This window comes from Nannobrachium achirus (assembly GCF_963921795.1).
Source record: "Nannobrachium achirus genome assembly, chromosome: 5".
NCBI lineage: Eukaryota > Metazoa > Chordata > Actinopteri > Myctophiformes > Myctophidae > Nannobrachium > Nannobrachium achirus.
The window spans coordinates 2,582,079-2,600,969 of record NC_137814.1 but is presented as its reverse complement, the minus strand read 5'-3'; the positions used below and the strand labels follow the sequence as shown (position 1 = coordinate 2,600,969).

Here is an 18,891-nt window from a genome sequence, read left to right as displayed (position 1 = left end):
GTCTTGCAAGACACCAATCATGTTGCCATACCTTAGCAACAGGCACGATGAAAAGTACATTTAATTATTTCCCCCCTGTAGCCAACGTATGGATAAGCCCACAGTGTCCCTCTGAGGGTCCCCCGACCTCACTTTGAGAACCACCACGGACCACTTGATAAGCCCACAGTGTCCCTCTGAGGGTTCATGTAAAACTACTGGTCGTGGACACCACCTAGGGCCTGTGTACATATGGCTCTCTGCTGCCCCCCATTAAGAAACTATAGACGGCACAGACCGTGTACACGAAGGGCAGGAGCAAGTGGTCAAGTCCCATAGAATCTATGGGAAATGTACGAAGTCGTGTACAAAGTCACCGGTTGGTCCACGAGCCATAGTTTTTTCCATTGTAGCTCCCTACAGTGTACACGACTATGATTATTATAATTACCCGTATTCCATTTATGCAATAAATGGTTAAATCTGCTTATTGTGTATTCCATTTTGCAATAAATGGTTAAATGACTTGACGTGAATGTTCCTGACTAAATTAATATAAACCCATATTATCTTACTCTGTGTAGTAAAATGAATTTGAAAGCAGCATGCAGCATGCCTATGATATGAACGTGTCAAGGACTTCCTAATTAAATACATAATATAAGGAAAGTAACTTTAGCAAAATGTTTGATATAGCCCTATGCCCTATTAGTTATACAAATGAACCACATGGACCTTTTTATGCCCATATATGGAGTTCCCTGATGTCATTGCGACCGTCAGGGAGCAGTTTACTATGAAAACCTCCACCGGCCGTCCGTCCGTCCGTCCGTCGGTCACACGTCACACGTCACACCTTTGCCCTGCTCATATCTCCGCATCAGTATGACATCACACCACATGTGTACACAAACCTTTGTGTACGTTGCTGTGGCAACAGTCTGTTGTTGCTGGTCTGTTAGTGTACGTTAGCAACCACCTTAGCAACCATGGTTTTACCCTAGCAACCAACTGTTTACCCTAGCAACCAACTGTTTACCATAGCAACCATGTTTTTTTACCCTAGCAACCAACTGTTTACCATAGCAACCAGATACGCAGAGCAGGGATCTCCATATATGGGCATAAACAGGTGACATCACACTGATGTCAGATACTCAGAGCAGGGATTTCTCCATAATATATGGGCATAAAAGGGATTCTGTTAGGGATCTCCATATATGGGCATAAAAGGGATTCTGTTAGGGATCTCCATATATGGGCATACAAGGGATTCTGTTAGGGATCTCCATATATGGGCATAAAAGGGATTCTGTTAGGGATCTCCATATATGGGCATAAAAGGGATTATGTTAGGGATCTCCATATATGGGCATAAAAGGGATTCTGTTAGGGATCTCCATATATGGGCATAAAAGGGATTCTGTTAGGGATCTCCATATATGGGCATAAAAGGGATTCTGTTAGGGATCTCCATATATGGGCATAAAAGGGATTCTGTTAGCTGTTAGTGATCTCCATATATGGGCATGAAAGGGATGCTGTTAGGGATCTCCATATATGGGCATAAAAGGGATTATGTTAGGGATCTCCATATATGGGCATGAAAGGGATTCTGTTAGGGATCTCCATATATGGGCATAAAAGGGATTGTATCCCAGATGATGCCCTGTTAGGAGATCCACACTAACAGAATCCATATATGGTCCTACCGACAGCTGCTATAAGCCAACCCTGGCGATAAGGTCTGAGTCGAAGAAATGCCTCTTTCCTGGTTTATTGCGACCGTCAGGTCGCAGTTTAGTACCAAAACCTCCACCGGCTGTCCGTCGGTCACACGTCACACGTCACACCTTTGCCCTGCTCATATCTCCGCATCAGTATGACATCACACTGCTGACATCAGTATGACATCACACCGTACACAAATGACCCTTATATAAGACCGGCATTATACCGACAGCTGCTATAAGCCAACCCTGGCGATAAGGTCTGAGTCGAAGAAATGCTTCTTTCCTGGCAAGAATTGCCCCTTTATACTGTAGGGCTCGTTTGTGTATTGTATGACATCACGCCACATCATCGGCTGAGGACTGTGTGATGTCATCATATCTCCATATATGGAGACATAAGTTGCTCATGCCCAAATATGGGCTGGTGAGGTCAGACTTAGTGTGATGCGTAGGTTATCTCCATATATGGAGATTCAACTTCAATGAGTAACCATGGCAAACTGTCAACTGCCCGTATGTCTTGATAATTGGTAAAACAAACTTTTGGCCTATTTGTGGAGATAAGCGACCAACGGTATATAAGGAGTGTTTAGTCTCTGGATGGGGACGCACTGGTATGTATCTATCTACACAACCCTTCTCTGATGGCAAGGAGTGTTTAGTCTCTGGATGGGGACGCACTGGTATGTATCTATCTACACAACCCTTCTCTGATGGCAAGGAGTGTTTAGTCTCTGGATGGGGTCGTACTGGTATGTATCTATCTACACAACCCTTCTCTGATGGCAAGGAGTGTTTAGTCTCTGGATGGGGTCGTACTGGTATGTATCTATCTACACAACCCTTCTCTGATGGCAAGGAGTGTTTAGTCTCTGGATGGGGTCGCACTGGTATGTATCTATCTACACAACCCTTCTCTGATGGCAAGGAGTGTTTAGTCTCTGGATGGGGACGCACTTGTATGTATCTATCTACACAACCCTTCTCTGATGGCAAGGAGTGTTTAGTCTCTGGATGGGGACGCACTGGTATGTATCTATCTACACAACCCTTCTCTGATGGCAAGGAGTGTTTAGTCTCTGGATGGGGACGCACTGGTATGTATCTATCTACACAACCCTTCTCTGATGGCAAGGAGTGTTTAGTCTCTGGATGGGGACGCACTGGTATGTATCTATCTACACAACCCTTCTCTGATGGCAAGGAGTGTTTAGTCTCTGGATGGGGTCGTACTGGTATGTATCTATCTACACAACCCTTCTCTGATGGCAAGGAGTGTTTAGTCTCTGGATGGGGTCGTACTGGTATGTATCTATCTACACAACCCTTCTCTGATGGCAAGGAGTGTTTAGTCTCTGGATGGGGTCGTACTGGTATGTATCTATCTACACAACCCTTCTCTGATGGCAAGGAGTGTTTAGTCTCTGGATGGGGTCGTACTGGTATGTATCTATCTACGCAACCCTTCTCTGATGGCATGGAGTGTTTAGTCTCTGGATGGGGTCGCACTGGTATGTATCTATCTACGCAACCCTTCTCTGATGGCAAGGAGTGTTTAGTCTCTGGATGGGGTCGCACTGGTATGTATCTATCTACGCAACCCTTCTCTGATGGCAAGGAGTGTTTAGTCTCTGGATGGGGTCGTACTGGTATGTATCTATCTACACAACCCTTCTCTGATGGCAAGGAGTGTTTAGTCTCTGGATGGGGTCGCACTGGTATGTATCTATCTACACATTACCCTCTGAATCACTGGTATGTATCTATCTACACAACCCTTCTCTGATGGCAAGGAGTGTTTAGTCTCTGGATGGGGTCGCACTGGTAGGTATCTATCTACACATTACATTTGGGGTTTCTTCCTCGAGGCTGCCAACTTGTGGGTCAAAAGTGCCGATCCAAAAACACAGTTAGAGTGACATCGTATAATCATCCCCTCCCCTTTTACCATTCACCCAACACTGTGGGTGTGGCTAACTTGAGTTGGGTCCCTACCCACCATGACAACCAGGCATACTTAATGAACTGGTGGGAGTGGCCACATAAAAACATAATTTTAACGCTTTTGCACTGGTATGAAAAAGTGTGACGTGACTGACAGACTGACGGACGGACGGACGGACGGACGGTGGAGGTTCTGTCTACACATTACCATCTGAATCACTGGTATGGTTACCATCTTCCTTTTCCAATGGATACATAAGATGTAATCAATATATTCCTTCACCAATGAATACATAAGATGTAGGTACATTTTTGCAACACGTGTTAAGTTTCTCTCTCTCTCTCTCTCTCTCTCTCTCTCTCTCTCTCTCTCTCTCTCTCTCTCTAAACTCAGGGAGTGACAAGCTGTCCAACAGGCTGTTGAGAGGCAGAGCTCCTCTGATCTCTAGGGAGAGGTGTGATGCTGCCTACGGACTACTGGACCGGACCATGATCTGTGCAGGGTTCATGAGGGGAGGAGTCGACGCCTGCAGAGTGAGTGCATGTGTGTGTGTGTGTGTGTGTGTGTGTACGTGTGCATGTGCGGGAGGGTGGGTCTGATGTTATGGGGTTTAGGAGTTCCTCTAAGGGGCCTTTTCCACCGGCAAAGAACCGCTTCGGGTTCTTTCTCCCGCCTATGGGATGGCAACTTTCTTGGAACCTTGGTTTGTTCTTGCTAACCGGCCGCGAACCAACTTTCACGGTTCAGAACCAACTCCGGTTCTCGGTGTTAAAGCTCACCTCTGGTTCATCCCATAGGCGGGAGAAAGAACCAGAACCGGTTCTTTGCTGGTGGAAAAGGCCTCAAAGTGTTCCTTCCTCCGCCCTACGACTTCCTCACTTGAAGTCAGCAGATTCCCGCCCTTGCTGTACACAGCTTGGATGGTTCCTCGCTTCCCCCTCCTGAGGTGTCGTATGGTCTTCCACAACAACTTTGGTGCTGTCCGAAGTTCCTTCTCCATGGACTCCCCGAACTCCTCCCACACCCTCTGCTGTGGCTGCTGCCCTTCAGGCCTGGCAGTACCCTGCAACTGCCTCCAGAGTAGAGCTCTTCACGGGTAAAAAAAAAAGAACAGAATATGAAATGTATTCTTGAAATTTCTTCTGATTCTGACCTGTTCCAAAACCGTAACGGTCTCGTCCGATTCCGCCCTGCTTCGACGTACCGAAATTTGTCCCGAAATCAGATTATTTCTCAGATTCCGAGTGATTATGATAAAACACAGATCGAAATCTGTAGGCCTACGGGTCTTTCGGGTCCTCTGGTAATTCCGGAATCGGGGCCCTCGTGAAGAGCTCTACTCCAGAGTCCCTTGGGATAAGATATATTCATATAGGCCTCCTTCTCCAGTCGGACGGCTTTCCTGACCACTGCTGTCCACCAGGGTGTTCAAAGGTTACCGCCCCTTGAGGCACCTAAGACCTTCTGACCACAGCTCACAGCTCACAGCTGCAGCTTCAGCAACAGAGGCTTTGAACATTGTCCATTCCTGTTCAATGTCCCCAACCTCCACAGGGATGCCAGAGATGTCTGCCGGAGGTGAGAGTTAAATTCCTTCCGGACAGAGGTCTCCTCCAAACGTCCCCAGTTCACCCACACAACCCGCTTGAGTTTGCCAGGTCTGTCGAGAGGCTTCCCCCGTCCATCTGAACCAACTCATCACCAGATGGTGATTGATTGATTGATTCAACTTCACAGTATACATTTATGTACAGTAAAAGAAAGAAGCTTTTTTGCAGTCTGTTGCTAGTAGCTTTGAGACTGCGTAGACGTTTTCCATGCGGCAACATCTTAAATGGACTGTGGTTGGGATGGTGAAGATCTTTGATGATTCTATAGGCTTTGCTGACACAGTGTTCGTCGTACAATGCTTGGATGGGGGGAGATCGCATGTACTGATGCGTTCAGCGGTTGCACGACCCTTTGCAGTGCCTTGCGGTCGAGGTCAGTGCAGCTGCCGTACCAGGCAGTGAAGCAGCCAGTCAGGATGCTCTCCATGGTGCCCCGGTAGAAATCTCTTAGGACTTTGGGACCCATCCAAGCTTTCTTCAGTTTCCTGAGAAATTAGAGGTGTTGTTGTGCTTTCTTGACCACCTTATCTGTCTGCACTGCCCAGGTGAGTGACTCTCTCCACTGCAGCATCCCCGATCTGGATGGATGAGTGGAGTCTAGGAGGCCTCCTGTAATCAAATGTTATCTATTTTGTTTTGTCCTCATTGAGAGGTAGGTTGTTCTCCTGGCACCATGATTCCAGGTTCTCCACCTCTCTCCTGTAGGCTGTTTCATCATCGTTGGTGATCAGGCCTATGACTGTGGTGTCGTCCGCAAACTTGATCACTTGGTTCGAGCTTAACAGGGCCATGCAGTCATGGGTGTACAGGGAGTAGAGGAGGGGGCTCAAAATGCATCCCTGGGGGGCACCTGTGCTGAGAGTTAAAGGGGCAGAGGTCATTGTTCCCATCCTCACTACTTGACGTCTTTGTGTCAGAAAGTTGAGGATCCAGCCGCTAAGGCTCGAGTTTAGACCAGATTCTTAACCTGGTATAGTTTGAGGGGAATTATGGTATTGAACGCTGAGCTTTAGTCAATGAATAGCATTCTCACATATGATTTCTTTCCCCTCAAGGTGTGACAGGATCGAGTGTAGAGATGTGACAATGGCATCGTACAGTAAGCTACAGTTTACCGTAGCTCACTGTAAAACGCGCCAAGCGCTTCATGGGCACTGGGAGACATCAAAGAGTTTGACGTGTTGATGCGTCGTGGACATCCAATGTGTTAAATAAAGTATTCTATCTATCTATACTGGTTGTATTAAATAAAGTCTTTAATGACTCTGTAATACTTGTTCAACTGGTTGTCTCTACAGGGGGATTCAGGGGGTCCTCTGATGTGTGAACATAATGTATTCAACTGGTTGTCTCTACAGGGTGATTCAGGGGGTCCTCTGATGTGTGAACAGGATGGAGTTCACTACCTGGCTGGTTTGGTGAGCTTTGGACCTCCATGTACCAACAGCGACAGCCCTGGTGTCTACACCAACGTCCACAGATACCTGGACTGGATTGACGATGATCACCGCGATTATGATTACGACAATGATGAGGCAAAAAAAAACATTTATGATGATTATTCTGTCTATGATTACACTAACGATAACCAGACCTCCACTGAGTGATCAGTGATGAGCAAGCATGTTGTGGGACAAGTTCAAGTTCCCTTTCATGCAGAAATGACCCAATAAACGTTGTTAGTCCGTAGCAGGCCTAACCCTAACCCTAACCCTAACCCTAACCCTAACCCTAACCCTAACCCTAACCCTAACCATGACAGTAGCTGCGTTTCCATAAGCCTTTTCGAAAATAGTAAGCGAATTGTCCGAAATTTGAAAAAAAGAAAAAGCAAATTTAGCCTGTTTCCATTAAACTGATGAAATGCGATTCTTGGGAGACCCTGGGTGGGTCTGTCTTACCGACTTGTTGTAAATGACTTCCCACGGACTTGCACACAGTGCACAGAGCTGGGATCGGCCAGATTTATTTCAGACCGAATCCTAGATGTGCAGTGCATGTCTGACTGCTGTGACTCGCTGCACACTCATCCTGCAAGTTTCTGCGTCTGGAAGATGGCCGATCTGCAAGCTCACAACGCGCCGCGGACGCGAGGTGCTGTGAGCTTGTAGATCGGCCACTTTTGGCACGCAACACGGTGTGATGACGAAGGCTTAGCCAGGATTTACTTGGTTGATGTGACGGACGAGGCCCGCTTGCACAGTGCACACAACAGCGCCGTAAAATAAACATTCAATGCAAGGTACAGTAGTTGGGAACACAGCGCTAACAAGTTGGTAGCTCCCTTCAGCCAAATCCATATCATGCAAGTTCAATGCATTTTAATTCAAAACCTATTCGCTTAGGGCAGGGGTAGGCAACCTTAGGCACGGGTGCCAACATTGGCACAGGGGTGGTGGGTGATCACTGGCGCTGGCAGAGAAAGCGAGTGCACTCATATCTATATCCAATTTACATCCTGCATATAATTCTACATTTATTCAAACTGATAACTTTGACTGTGGAGAGAGTCTAGGGGCGTGTTCGGAAATGCGCACTCAACGCACTGGTGTGCCATGTTGTCGTTCGTTTATTCGGTGCACTTGGTGCGTTGTCGTTCGGAAATCCAGTGCGCGGCGCGCTGGTGTGTTGAGTGCACGCACTCACCAACCCTACTCAGAAGATGGGGTTAGGCGGTGTGGTGCGGGGGTGCGGTGTTTTGATTGGTTGGCTTTCATCGCCATGTCTCAAGCGCTTCTCAGCCGTGAACAATGGAGGAAATTACCGCAGAATGCAGCATTTACAGCTTTATTGGTCGTTTGGGCTTGATAGTTTCACACACATCAACATGTAAACTATCAGCAGTTATGCCAATGTTATGAATTACATCTCCTTTCATTATCCACGTTACGTTAGCAACTGCTGCTTTTAAGAAAGTTTACCTTCAGAGTTCAGAGTGAAAAAGCACACAGCTGCCTGTTAAAACTGGTCGTTCGTAAATAAGCCACACTGAACGCACTCTACAACGCCACGCCCACTGCACTCACTACACCGAGCACACACCCGGTGCGGGTTTCCGAACGCACCCTATGATAGAAGTGGGTTTTATTGCTTGAGTCTAATGATCATTAGGCCTACATGCGAATGTAAAATAATACATTTCTAAAGAAGAACAAAAATAAAAGTTATTTATAGCCTGTCTAAATAAATTGGAAATATAAACATTTGATGTGGTGTCACAATCAAGCATGTTGTTGACACGGCACACTGACTATCAAGAACATGAAAAACATGGCACTTCATGTCAAAAAGGTTGCCGACCCCTGGCTTAGTGTTTTCATTTCCCTTTTGCGCATTTTTTTTTTTTTTTGATTAAGCCCCAAAATCCACCTCCTACAAGCCTACAAGTGAATATATGTTTTCGCGAATAATGAAAGTTTATTCGAATTTTGAAGTGTTTCCTTTAAAAGATTTACGCGCAAAACCTTAATGTGCAAAAAAGGCTTTATGGAAACGCAGCTAGTGTTAATTTGGACAACAAATTCATATTTAGTCTTGGTCTTAGTCTTTTGATCAACACACCATTTAGTTTTAGTCCTATTATATTCATCTGACATTGTTAAGTCTTAGTCTAGTCTTAGTTGACTAGATAAAAACTATGTTTTTTAGTCTTAAGGCTCGGACACACTGTACCATATTTAAGTGGTTGGCGATTATTGGATCGTTAGAGTATTTCACACTTGAAATGGGCTGTCATAATATCGTTGTGGTTTTCACACTATGAGATCGATCGCCGACAAGTGATCTCACAAGCGATCCAGACCCGAGACGTACAGTATCGCCAACATTGGTTTTTATTCCAATGTCCAACGAAAACGTGAAAGGTTCCTGTGGCTGTGATATGTGCGTGCATTTTCATTGTCTCTCTCTGTGCGTGCACACACACACACACACACACACACACACACACACACACACACACACACACACACACACACACACACAGAGAGAGAGAGAGAGAAACGCTCAGGAAGGGATCGCCGAGTGCTATTATCGCGTGCTGATCTTCTCGCAGTGCCTTTCACACAACAAGCTAAACTTCGGTGAGCAAGGTCCAATCGGTGACAGCATAATCAGCGCAAAAGGTCATGCAGTGTTTACGAGCCCTAAGTCAAGCCTGTGTTAACTTTGATTAATTCTGATTTAGTCTCAGTATTTTGAACAACACATCATTTACTTTCAGTCCTATTATTGTCATCTGAAATAGTTTAATCTAATAGACTAGTCTTTGTCGACAAAACCGTAGTCTTTTAGTCTTTAGCCAACAAAATGAACAGTGGAGGCTGTGCTGTCAAAGGGATATTTCATTTTATTGTCTAATCAGGCTTTTGCGATTGTGCTCACCCGGGACAGTTTTCCCTGCCTATACAAACCCATTGTAACTTGTAACACGCATCCTTGGTTCTGGACTGGTGACTCATACTGTCCTCCTAATATGTGAGGGGGCCGTGTTTTTCAATTACTTTTTTTTTCTCCCCAAAAATATTAAGAGTTTGAAGACACAATGTGTTTGTAGGCCTATAAGAAGGGGGCGTGTCTGATAAAATGAACATAAAATATCGAAATACTGAATCCATCAACTTAAAAACTTTCTGCAGTCCCCCCAAAGCCAGAGTAGACGATAAAATGACCCAAAGTTCTTTTTGAAGGTGAAATATCCCTTTAAATTGTTTGTGCCTTCCACTGCAGTATTGATATTGCATTATAATTATTATTTAAATGGAGTGTTTTAGACATTGTTTTATCACATGTAATAAGTAGTAAGACAGTCATTAAGTAAGCTTTATTTTTAATGGTGTGTTTAGACATTGTATTATCACATGTAATAAGTAGTAAGACAGTCATTAAAGGGGAAGACCACCCATTTTCAATATTGAACTATGTCATTAAAATACCTTCGAGGAGTTGTGTGGAAATTAAAAAAAAGTTCCCCCCCTTCTCTGTTGCCTAGAACTGGAGGATTGATTTGTGGGTGTGTATTGTAAAGTACAATGCGTGATGTCATCAAGTTGTACTTTACAATACAAATCCCAAAATCAATCCTCCAGTTCTAGGCAACACAGAAGAGGGGGAACTTTTTTTCTATTTCCACACAACTCCTCTAAGGTATATTAATGACATAGTTCAATATTGAAAATGGGTGGTCTTCCCCTTTAAGTAAGCTTTATTTTTAATGGAGTGTTTAGACATTGTATTATCACATGTAATAAGTAGTAAGTCAGTCATTAAGTATGTTTATATCTAATGGTGTGTTTAGACATTGCATTAGCATGTAATAAGTAGTAAGTAAGTCATTAAAGACGGACTTTGGCCAAATCATGTTTTTTTGAGTATTTAATGTTTTTGGAGCTGATCTATGAAAGTCCTGGTGGTATTTGTCACTCAGTATTTCAAAAAAAAAAAAAAGCATCTAATTGCAATTTAGACCCAAAGATGGTCTTCATTGGCCCGTCTCTGCTAAGGATTGACTCACAGGGGTCTGATTTCTGCCACCTGTTACCCGTTATCCTCACCCTATACCCATGAGCAGTGACCCCATGGGTACAAGGATTCACTGCGGGCCCCCCATGAATGTTCTTCATATGGGGAGGGTGGTATTTGACCCATTTAGACTGGGAACGCATTATTACGCTTTATTTTATGCTTTAACTATTGAAAAATAGCAGATATACAAGCTCACAGCGCGGCACAGAGTGCGAGCTTATTAACACACAATATCAAATTGTATTCTATATTTACTTGTTATAAAAACTTTAGTGTTAGGTTTTACCTCGCAGCCACCTTTTTAATTTAATCTGATCCCTATGTAACCCTATGTTATATCTTTATGAACTTAAATACAAATAGGCCTACGTTGGACATAAAAGAAAGACAATAACATTTGAATACTAGTCATTAAGCTGAAACTGAAGTAATTAAAGTCGGGTTTGCATGTTTGGAATTGTAACACAGCTGAAATCAATAATATACCAGTATTGCGACATTAACCTGCATGTGGCAGACGGGCCGCCAGTTTCCCACATACTGTATGACCTACTGTATAAGCTCCAACAGTTGCACCAACAATAAAAGGGTTTGGGAGCTTTGCACCCAGGATGTTTTTAACCTTGTCCTTGTGCCAATAGACTGTAACCTTGTAATGAGCTCCGAGTTACTAGATACCCCTTCACCTATTAGGGGACCCCCCGACGCCGTCCGGAACCCTCCTCAGGTCCTAAGCCCAAGAAGTTACCAGATCTTTTTTAACAAAACACTATCACTAACACTACACTATACCTTTAAGTTAACACAAACAGGTGTTATAACCTTTCTCATTTGCATAAACCTACTATTACACATATACATATACATATTTACATATTTACATTACATATACTTATTTAACACTAACATAAATACACTTCTCTGAATGAAAGCTGAGCTATCAATGAGACCCTCTTTAACTGGTGAATATTATTACTTTCTACAGCGACTATTTATTTTAGAGACCAGGCTATGCACCTTACTTTAGAAATGTAGACCTTAGGTCTGAATGGAGAATGCAAACCACAAAGACCATGTAAAGTATGAGTCTGACACCTAGCTCTCACCAGGGGCTCGGGAGCGACGCCGCTTGACTTATTAGTACAAACCGTCCAGTGTGAACATCAGTTCATCCGGTTTAAGGGGTTTGGAGATTTGTACTTATATTCTGCCAAGCTCGCCCACCAACTCAGCACGCGCTGAGTTGGCTTCTGAGAAGGTGAAAAGACTTTTACCTAAGAAAACACTCTTGTTGATTCTTACCAAAAGCCTCACTCAGTCCCACAGCCAGGAGATGATTCGAGTGCCTGAAGGTGTTCAAAACCTTCCTCCCATGAGTGCAGCCTTCCCCGTAGGGAAGGAGAGAAAGTCAGACCTTAAAAAGTTGTAAACTCTTAAAAAATGAGTTCAGACAGACACCAGATAAAAGTGAATAATAAAAAGCTTTACTGGTAAAAACAGTTACAAAATATAAAACCACCAATACAGTAATTGGCAATGAAATAATGAAGAAGTACAATATAAGTACTTGACTAAAAACAGAGAATCTAACAGAGTCAAAGTCTCTCTAAGTACAGGAACAAGTGGTGCAGAAATTGCACTAAGTACAAAAAGGTCCATCCCCGACCCCTAACGGGCCGGGGATAGCTGCAACAACTCAACTCTACAAAAAGACACAGACAAGAAACAAGACAGACTAAAAAGGAGACACGAAGCAGTCTCCTTTATACAGTAGTCCGTTGCAGTCACAGTGACGTGATTTACACACAGAACATATTTTAGCACACACACGTTTGCACGCTCTCACGCACTTCTGCATGCACTAACACGCACATCCTTTCATAATCGAGACGGTGAAGGTCAGGCTAGACTCCCCCATCCATGCCAGGTTGGGGAGTCGTCCGTTCTCACATCAGAAGCTTCTGGGAAACACCTCTCTCCCAGGATGTCATATCTCATGTTGACGTGATAAGAGATAACAGCACGGCCCGAACGTTAGGGAGGGACGGGCACCTGTCTCACTCACGCTCAGTCCAAGGTTGGTTTCCCAGACAGAGAGAAGATAACAGCTCGTTAGCGTGGCCAGCTGCATTTGATGAGTCATCTCCAGTCCAAGGCCATCTTGGAGCTGGATGCCTCTCTCTCTCCACTCAGCAGACACAGTGCACAGGGTTCCAAAAGACAGGGTGCCATACACCTGGGGTCACAGGCGGGACCCCTAACACCCCCTCTGGCACCCTGGATCCTCTCATCCGCAGCCACCACGGAGTCAGGTGGGTAGAGTGAAGTGTCTCGGGCGATCTTCCGAATCCCAAGTTGGGGCTCAGCCAACTTCCCTCAGATCATCCGGGGTCCTAAGACAGCCCCCAGACAGCCGAAACGGTTCTGGCCAGCCGCCTGTGTCTCGACGGTAGCCCACACCATGCCGTGCTGGGAACGCACCTGTTCCTCCGTGACTTTAAAGATGGACACACAGGCGGGGTTGATGGAGTGCCAGTTGTCTCCGACCAGGCGTGTGAGGATCACAGATCTCTTGATGGAAGCGGCTTTCATCACCCAGTAGTCATCCCAGGGGGGCATCATGAACGGCTCCCTCCGGGGCAGGTGTCCTCTCCGGATACCCACGATCTCCTCCCAATTCTGGGGGAACTTAAGATCATCATCTCTGAGTTTATGGCCATTGGTGCCATAAAACTGCAGTCTTGGCATATTAGAGTCCTCATCGTCAGACAGAGACTCTAATGCAGGCATGATTGCACTCCCAGACCCCATCAGAGGGTCCAGGAAGCTCAACAGGCTCATCCATAGGTGCCGGAGTGACAGAGCCACTCCGGTTCTCCTCCGGCGGGTCCTCAGTGAGCAAGCCAGGCTCCACAGGGTCCGTACCGAAGAGGACGTCATCTTCCATGTCCCACCGGCGAATGATCTGGTCGTGTTTCTCCTTCTATGCAGTACATATAGTGCATATGGTTTCAAAAGACAGGGGGCCATATTCTTGGGGTCACAGGCAGGACCCCTAACACCCCCTCTGGCATTTGCATTCGGCCAGGGCAATGCCCAACCATGAGCAAGAACATCTGACCACAGCTTCAGCGGTCATAACAGGATAGGCTGCCAGGACGATGCACAGTCCATACAGGACGTAGCACCCCGGGCAAACCAATGCTCAACATCCCCTGGGCCCCTCCTTGGGCCCAAAGGTAAAGGCCTCGCCACCAGGGCGAAGGAGAGGCTTGCGTGAAGCCTTCCCTGGCCAACTTCACCACACCATCGGATACGCCTAACCGGCGCTGGCACTCTTTCCAACTCCACTGTCCCCAGGTGGCGGGGACCGTCCTGGCGCTACACAGATCAACACTTCATGTCTGGCACACTCCAAGGCAAAGGGCATCTCCTTACGAGAACAACAGTTACCTGTCCCATGCCTTGGCGCAACCTCTCCATGCCTAACTAGGGGTGTACAACCCGAAGCTTCGGCCATTTCTCAGTGCTCACCTGGTCTTGCGAACTTGGTCAATATCCTACTATTACCGAGTTCTCCAACCTAAGCTGAGCCAATGTGGGCTCGCCCTGCCGACCGCTCCCTGAGGTAGCATTATCTAAGAGGTAGTTATTGAGGTAGTTATTTGCGGCGGTGGGATTGGCGAGTCCACGCCCATATAACTTAGGTTGGTCGCAAAGTCGTTAAAATATTATTAGATGTTCTCAACTGCTATTTTATCTAGTTCCTGATGGAGATGTTTTTACCGAACTGGCCGTCGGCTGTACACACCGACCTCCACTTCACTATGTTCAAAATCTCCGACGCTCTGGGGAGTTTTGTGAATAAAAAACACTTAAGCCTTGATAATATTAACTATCCTTTACTTCTGTAGTAAATAACTATACTCCAAGGGTCTCTCGGCTATTCTTTATGTGGCAGTGGACACGAATTTAATCAATCAATTATGCCTATAATTAATTTATTACTAATCAATAATATTATGCCTATAATTAATCAATTACTAATCAATAACATTATGCCTATAATTAATCAATTACTAATCAATAATATTATGCCTATAATTAATCAATTACTAATCAATAACATTATGCCTATAATAAATCAATTACTAATCAATAATCAATAATCAATCGAATCCACCCAGGGACGCCATGTAATGAGCTCCGAGTTACTAGATACCCCTTCACCTATTAGGGGACCCCCCGACGCCTTCCGGAACCCTCCTCAGGTCCTAAGCCCAAGAAGTTACCAGATCTTTTTTAACAATAACACTACACTACACCTTTAAGTTCACAAACAATTTCTCATTTGTGTAAACCCATTAAGTGTATTAAGTTCACAAACAGTTTCCCATTTGTGTAAACCTATGTAGGTGTACTAAGTTCACAAATAGTTTCCCATTTGTGTAAACCTATGTAAGTTCACAAACAGGTTTAATAACCTTCCTTGTTTGTGTAAACCTACTATTACACATATACATATTTACATATTTACATATTTACATTACATATACTTATTTAACACTAACCTAAATACACTTCTCTGAATGAAAGCTGAGCTATCAATGAGACCCTCTTTAACTGGTGAATATTATTACTTTCTACAGCGACTATTTATTTTAGAGACCAAGATATGCACCTTACTTTAGAAATGTAGACCTTAGGTCTGAATGGAGAATGCAAACCACAAAGACCATGTAAAGTATGAGTCTGACACCTAGCTCTCACCAGGGGCTCGGGAGCGACGCCGCTTGACTTATTAGTACAAACCGTCCAGTGTGAACATCAGTTCATCCGGTTTAAGGGGTTTGGAGATTTGTACTTATATTCTGCCAAGCTCGCCCACCAACTCAGCACGCGCTGAGTTGGCTTCTGAGAAGGTGAAAAGACTTTTACCTAAGAAAACACTCTTGTTGATTCTTACCAAAAGCCTCACTCAGTCCCACAGCCAGGAGATGATTCGAGTGCCTGAAGGTGTTCAAAACCTTCCTCCCATAAGTGCAGCCTTCCCCGTAGGGAAGGAGAGAAAGTCAGACCTTAAAAAGTTGTAAACTCTTAAAAAATGAGTTCAGACAGACACCAGATAAAAGTGAATAATAAAAAGCTTTACTGGTAAAAACAGTTACAAAATATAAAACCACCAATACAGTAATTGGCAATGAAATAATGAAGAAGTACAATATAAGTACTTGACTAAAAACAGAGAATCTAACAGAGTCAAAGTCTCTCTAAGTACAGGAACAAGTGGTGCAGAAATTGCACTAAGTACAAAAAGGTCCATCCCCGACCCCTAACGGGCCGGGGATAGCTGCAACAACTCAACTCTACAAAAAGACACAGACAAGAAACAAGACAGACTAAAAAGGAGACACGAAGCAGTCTCCTTTATACAGTAGTCCGTTGCAGTCACAGTGACGTGATTTACACACAGAACATATTTTAGCACACACACGTTTGCACGCTCTCACGCACTTCTGCATGCACTAACACGCACATCCTTTCATAATCGAGACGGTGAAGGTCAGGCTAGACTCCCCCATCCATGCCAGGTTGGGGAGTCGTCCGTTCTCACATCAGAAGCTTCTGGGAAACACCTCTCTCCCAGGATGTCATATCTCATGTTGACGTGATAAGAGATAACAGCACGGCCCGAACGTTAGGGAGGGACGGGCACCTGTCTCACTCACGCTCAGTCCAAGGTTGGTTTCCCAGACAGAGAGAAGATAACAGCTCGTTAGCGTGGCCAGCTGCATTTGATGAGTCATCTCCAGTCCAAGGCCATCTTGGAGCTGGATGCCTCTCTCTCTCCACTCAGCAGACACAGTGCACAGGGTTCCAAAAGACAGGGTGCCATACACCTGGGGTCACAGGCGGGACCCCTAACAAACCTATAAACTACACTCCTCTAAATCAGGGGTTTTCAAACTTTTTTGACTCAGGGCACCCCTGTAAATAACATTTTCATCCACAGCACCCCTGAGTTACACTGTTCATTTTTAGAATCTTACATCCTATTGGAGAAATATCAGTTTCCATCTGAACTGACTGAAAATAACTTGATACTTGACGTTTAACCACTTGAACCCCAGAATGCCTGGGGGGAAGGTTCACCAAAAATAGCCGATCTACAAGCTCACAACGAGTCACAACGAGTCACAACGAGTCACAACGTGACGCGTTGTGAGCTTGTAGATCTGCGATTTTTGAAGGTGAAGACAGTTGTCGTAGATGGAAAAACAACTCATCAAGTACAGTGCAAATCAGGTCTGTTTCACTAAGCACAGTGAAGTGATATTGATGAAGTGATATTGATGAATTCCAAATATTATCAAATGATCTCGCGGCACCCCTGGACTGGCATCACGGCACCCCAGGGTGCCCCGTCACCCACTTTGAAAACCCCTGCTCTAAATAGACGGTATTCACCTGGAGAATGGCTAGGAGTTACACGTTGCTGCTGCAGAGCATTTCAACCGTTTTTGTCTTTTTTCCTCCATAAATTAACACCCCACCAGATCATACTACGCTTCACACAAAAGCATCAAAAGTAGCAGATCTACAAGCTCGAAACGCGTCGCTTCACGGCGCGCTTCGAGCTTGTAGATCTGCTACTTCTTCTGTTTTTGTATTTGCATCATGAGAGTCATAATTATAATTACGGTGAGGTTTATGTGATGTTCTCACAGTTCAGCTGGTGACGTGTTTACTGTGTTTGTTCATAACATGATCCTGATCCATTTATTACACACCACAACACTACACGCACGCATGCACACACAGCACGCACACGGGGACACACACACACACACACACACACACACACACACACACACACACACACACACACACACACACACACACACACACACACACACACACACACACCCCCGCAGTGGTGTAAAAAGTACCGGTACTTACATTGTTTACTTAAGTAAAAGTATCACTACTGCAATGTAGAAGTACTCTACAAGTAGAAGTCCGGTATTCAACATTTACTTGAGTAAAAGTACAAAAGTATTGGTGTTAAAATGTACTAAAAGTACCAAAAGTAAAATTACTCATTGTGCAGAATGTCACATTTCAAGTTATCAAATGTATAGACATCTTTTGAAAATAGCAGATCTACAAGCTCACAATGCGTCGCGATGTGACGCATTGTGAGCTTGTAGATCGGCTAGTTTCAAATGGACAAAATGTATACGGCTGAAGTGGTTAATGTATGTTTTGTAATTATAATCAAAATCTAAAAAGTAACTAAAGTTTTTAAAGGACAACTTTAGTTTTTTTACAACAAGGGTTCATATTTTAGATTGCAATTAGAGAAAAGAAAAAGTGAGTGTTAACATGTTTTCATTTGCTTCATTCTATTGTTTTATCGCGTTTACCGTGCTAAAATGTGGTGCATGCGTACGCATGGGAGCATGCGTACAAGTGGCTAAATATGTCTTTTTAGACACAATAAGCCAGCAATTTCTTTATTGCTATTTACAGTAACACTTCTAGCCCCCATAAGTCACATCCAACCATGAAAGGTTGCGTTGTATCTTGGGAATGGGCTTATTCTGTGTAAAATGACATATTTAGCCACTTGTACGCATGCCCCCAACCACTGAAATAAGAATCTCTAAAACAATAGAAAGAAGTAAATTAAATTATTTTAACACTCATCTTTTATATTCTTTAATTACAATCTAAAATATGAACCCTTGTTGTAAAAAAATAAAGTTGTCCTTTAAATAAATGTAGTGGAGTAAAAGTACAATATTTGGATCCGAGATGTAGTGGAGTAGAAGTAAAAGTATTGGAAATTGTAAGTAACTCAAAAGTGTACTTAAGTACAGTAATTAAGTAAATGTACTTTACACCACTCACACACACACACACACACACACACACACACACACACACACACACACACACACACACACACACACACACACACACACACACACACAGTCGCACGGGCCCTGAAACATGACAGCTGTGATCTCTCGACCGTCATGGACCAGGGTTTACATGGGTTGGAGCAGAGCGACTTCTTTAGCCGACACAAACTACA

The 18,891-nt window shown here is 44.3% G+C and overlaps 1 long non-coding RNA gene across 1 annotated transcript; it reads left to right on the top strand.

Annotated features, from left to right (window-relative positions):
• Positions 1–3,484: 3,484 nt before the first annotated feature.
• LOC308284648 lies at positions 3,485–10,270 on the top strand. The gene is made up of 3 exons (XR_013962037.1): positions 3,485–3,536; positions 4,051–4,190; positions 6,626–10,270. It is a non-coding gene; the product is annotated as an uncharacterized lncRNA (long non-coding RNA).
• The last annotated feature ends 8,621 nt before the right edge of the window (positions 10,271–18,891 follow it).